This window comes from Podarcis cretensis, assembly GCF_951804945.1.
Source record: "Podarcis cretensis genome assembly, chromosome: 8".
Classification (NCBI taxonomy): Eukaryota; Metazoa; Chordata; class Lepidosauria; order Squamata; family Lacertidae; genus Podarcis; species Podarcis cretensis.
Window position 1 is genome coordinate 7,322,167 of NC_137177.1, and position 4,341 is coordinate 7,326,507.

The 4,341-nt window shown below is 47.1% G+C and overlaps 1 protein-coding gene across 1 annotated transcript in view; it reads left to right on the plus strand.

Moving 5' to 3' along the window:
- The window catches only part of LOC307221199 (gastric inhibitory polypeptide receptor-like), a 76,397-nt gene that overhangs the window by 43,825 nt on the left and 28,231 nt on the right, over positions 1–4,341 (plus strand). The window lies entirely within an intron of this gene.

A 4,341-nucleotide genomic window follows, 5' to 3' on the forward strand; every position in this document is an offset into this window, starting at 1 on the left:
TGAAGTGAGATAGGTCAAAGTAAAGGGACCCTTGACCTTTAGGTCCAGTCGTGGCCGACTCTGGGGTTGCGGAGCTCATTTTGCTTTATTGGCTGAGGGAGCCGGCATACAGCTTCCGGGTCATGTGGCCAGCATGACTAAGCCCCTTCTGGCGAACCAGAGCAATGCACGGAAACGCCGTTTACCTTCCCGCTGCAGTGGTACCTATTTATCTACTTGCACTTTGACGTGCTTTCAAACTGCTAGGTTGGCAGGAGCAGGGACCGAGCAATGGGAGCTCACCCCGCTGCGGGGATTCGATTGGCAAGTCCTAGGCTCTGGTTTAACCCACAGCGCCACCCGCGTCCCTTTGAAGTGAGATAACCCCTTCCTAATCCCATTTTCACCGGGAGCATGGTCTTTGATTCACTCAACTGGGGTGTCCCAGGAATTCCCCGCCCAATTCCTTCTGTTGAGGAATGTCCCTCACTACTTAATCATTTTTCTGCCCAGCATGGTCCTTAATCTCATCATCCTTTGTCTCTAAGACCACCTCCCTCTGGAGTTCTGGCCCTATAAAGGGCAGCTCCCAGTCCTGTAGGTTAGTGCAATCCTTCGGAGAGAAGTTCGCTGCTGCGTGCTCCATGCTTTTTCTCTTCATAGCGGCTCCTTGTCACAGATACCTGCTGGATCTAGACCTCTTCAGCCTTATAGCTAGCTGAGACGGACCACACGAAAACTACTTGTGAAGTATTCCTTGGAATCCATGTTGCATGCTGCCTTGGAACCTCATTAACACCACAGTTGCTGTTCTCTAGAAAAAGGTAACAATTGGGGTTTCGTTCTGTTTTAAACAAAAATTGCCCTTTTCCCTTATGGGGTATCCAAGAGCCCATATAGAGTCCTTACATAGGTTCCCTATTGGTAGGAGAGAATAACAGAGGCCAGCCAGAGAATATTGAGAAGCAAAGCAGCTAGTAAGCCTGATCTTTATTGATCTGTTGCAACAGGGTGCTCCCCTCACCTGCAGGAGAGAGGAGGAACCCAGAAAAATGGTGCGCAAGGCCTTATAAAGACTTTTAAAATTGCCACCCTGTAGATCAAGACCACCCCCAGAAACATCATACATACATCACAGAAGGGGTGTAACCTAAGACCACCCCTCAGATACATCATACCTACATCACAAAAAAGGCGGTCTAAAACATAAATTTTGAATGTTGTTTTTCTCCTGTCGTTGTGGCAGGTTACTTGATTGGATTTCCAGGGGAGCCTGGCCATTCTTTTGTAGTGATAAATACTTAGTTCCTGGGCCAGGTCACGGGCTCACACCCTATTCCTATCTTGAATGTGCCTTTAAGACAGGATTTGTGAGGAAAGATACAATGGGAGGTTTCCCTCTTTGACCTTGCAGAGAAAACATTTGCTCAGTTTAGGAATCAAAATGGTTCCTGGTCGTTCTTCCTGTGCTGATCTATGTACGTGCTTGGTTGGTACACTTATGAACATTTCCATATATCTAAGACCATAAAATTCCTATCACAGTTCCTTCTTCCTTTTCCCCTCCTGGCATTCCAAGCAAATCTGTGCACTATTTGCAGGGAGTTTCGACAGTGTCGACTGTTTCATGAAGTTAGAGAAATTGTTGGCTCACATTTTCCACTGCCATTTTCGTTTTCAATATGGGGAGGTGGGACATGTTGAGAGGGGTGCTGAAAAGTTATGATGCAACTAGAGAATTCAAAAGATATTTTGGTTAAATATAGTGTAAATATAGTTAAATATGGTTAAATTTATATTTGGTTAAATATACTTTAGTTTTGCTTGGAAAGTAAAATGAGTGGAAATTGCACAGAGATCATTAAAAATGATTGCCAAGTACTTGCAGTTATTATGTTTTATCCTTATTCATTATTATTTAGCATTCCCTAACAACTTCAGAAGTTACAATTCTTATTTTCCCCCAAAAGCAGTTTATGTGCTTCTTCATTGAATGTCAAGCTAAATGCTGTCTAATCACAAAAATAATAGCAGATTTGAATTCCTCACACCCAAAAACATAAGAGCCCCTCACTGATGAAATGTGCAAAAATTAAGTTTCACTGTGTTTTCATTATTTATCTCCTCTGTGTTTCTTATTGTCTATAAATGGTGTACACTTCTGATGGAGGGGTATTTTGCATATGCTGCAAGGCACCCTGTCCTTGGGCTGAGTTGAAAAAAACCAAGCTGCTCCTCTCAGAAGGGGAAACTGCACTCTGTACATGCTTAGGAATGCTTTGTCTTTAGGCTCCTAAAAAAAACCCCAGCTACAACCTCCCAATAAAAAGCATGTCTAGAGTGAGAGATTAGGGTAACCTTCACTATTTCCAGGTGTGAGACTTTTGTGGGTGAGCTGAGAGTTTGTTTGGACCCTGGAGAGGAAGAGTGTGTCAGAAAGAAAAAGAATTGATAGCGATTTTTATATATTCGTAACTTTGTATTCATGTAACCATTTTTATATGCAACTGTGTCTTGAATGCCTTGGTACTCAGACGTTTTGGCTCCCAAACACCGAAAACCTGGAAATGTTCCGGTTTTCGAATGTTTTTCAGAAGCCGAATGTCCGACGCGGCTTCTGCTTGAGCATGCAGGAAGCTCCTGCAGCCAATCAGAAGCCGCGCCTTGGTTTTTGAACGGTTTTGGGAGTTGAATGGACTCCAGGAACAGATTAAGTTCAAGAACCATTGATAGGAGGCGGTCTACAGCAGAAATCCTGCCTGCCAGGATACCTGATAATGGTCGCTGACTGCATTACCTGGGCAGCCTGGCCATTCTTTTGTGATGGTTAATACTTTAGCTCCTGAATCCAGGTCACAGGCCCACCCTATTCTTACACAAATATGCCCTTAAAACAGGATTTGTAAGCGAAAAAGGCAATGGGAAGGCTTTCCCCATTTGCCTCCCTTACTGCAGAGGAATATTTTAGGTCATTGGGAGAGTCAAAATGGCTTCAGGATTGCTCTCCTGTACTATTTCAAACACACGGTTTATTTTATCTATTTAGATGTGTGTGTACAGTTATACAGTGGTACCTTGGGTTACATACGCTTCAGGTTACATACCCTTCGGGTTACAGACTCCGCTAACCCAGAAATAGTGCCTCAGGTTAAGAACTTCGCTTCAGGATGAGAACAGAAATTGTGCAGCGGCAGTGGGAGGCCCCATTAGCTAAAGTGGTGCTTCAAGTTAAGAACAGTTTCAGGTTAAGAACAGACCTCCAGAACGAATTACGTTCTTAACCCGAAGTACCACTGTACCTCCGGTTACAGACCCTTCAGGTTGCGTTTTTTCGGGTTATGTACGAGCCAAAACCTGGAAGTACTGGAATGGGTTACAACTGGGTTTTGGCTAATATGCATGCGCAGAAGGGCTAAATTGCGCTTTGCGCATGCGCAGAAGCGCCGAATCACAACCTGTGTGTGTGCACACACAGCGCTGCGAGTTGCAACCGTGCTTCCCGCACAGATCACGTTCGCAACCCGAGCGTCGACTGTATTTATGAATATTGATTCCAGTGGCGTAGCGTGGGGGGTGCAGGGGGGGCCGGCCGCACCAGGCGCAACATCTGGGGGTTAGGGAAATCCACGGGTTAGGGGGCGCAAATCCATGGGTTAAAGGTAAAGGTACCCCTGCCCGTACGGGCCAGTCTTGACAGACTCTGGGGTTGTGCGCCCATCTCACTTAAGAGGCCAGGGGCCAGCGCTGTCCGGAGACACTTCCGGGTCACGTGGCCAGCGTGACATCGCTGCTCTGGCAAGCCAGAGCCGCACACGGAAGCGCCGTTTACCTTCCCGCTGGTAAGCGGTCCCTATTTATCTACTTGCACCCGGAGGTGCTTTCGAACTGCTAGGTTGGCAGGCGCTGGGACCGAGCAGCGGGAGCGCACCCCGCCGCAGGGATTCGAACCGCCGACCTTTCGATCGGCAAGTCCTAGGCGCTGAGGCTTTAACCCACAGCGCCACCTGCGCCCCATAATCCATGGGTTAGGGGGCGCAAATTACTTGCCTTGCCCCGGGTGCTGATAACCCACGCTACGCCACTGATTGATTCTATGTTTGAGACTTTAGAATTCTTATAACACCATCAAATAACCAACCCAAATTTTTGTCCCATTTTGGGAGGGAAAGAGAGCGCCACGTGCTCAGAGGAACTCAGAACTAAAGTCCGGGGGGGGGAACCTTTCATAATGGTCAGGGACTACAATTCCCAGACACCCCTCTCCGCAGAACGCCAGGCTCTGTGAGGAAAGGGCGGCGGCCAATTAGAGAAGACTACACTTCCCAGGACCCTTTGCGGCAGCGATTAGCGGGAGGGGAGAGG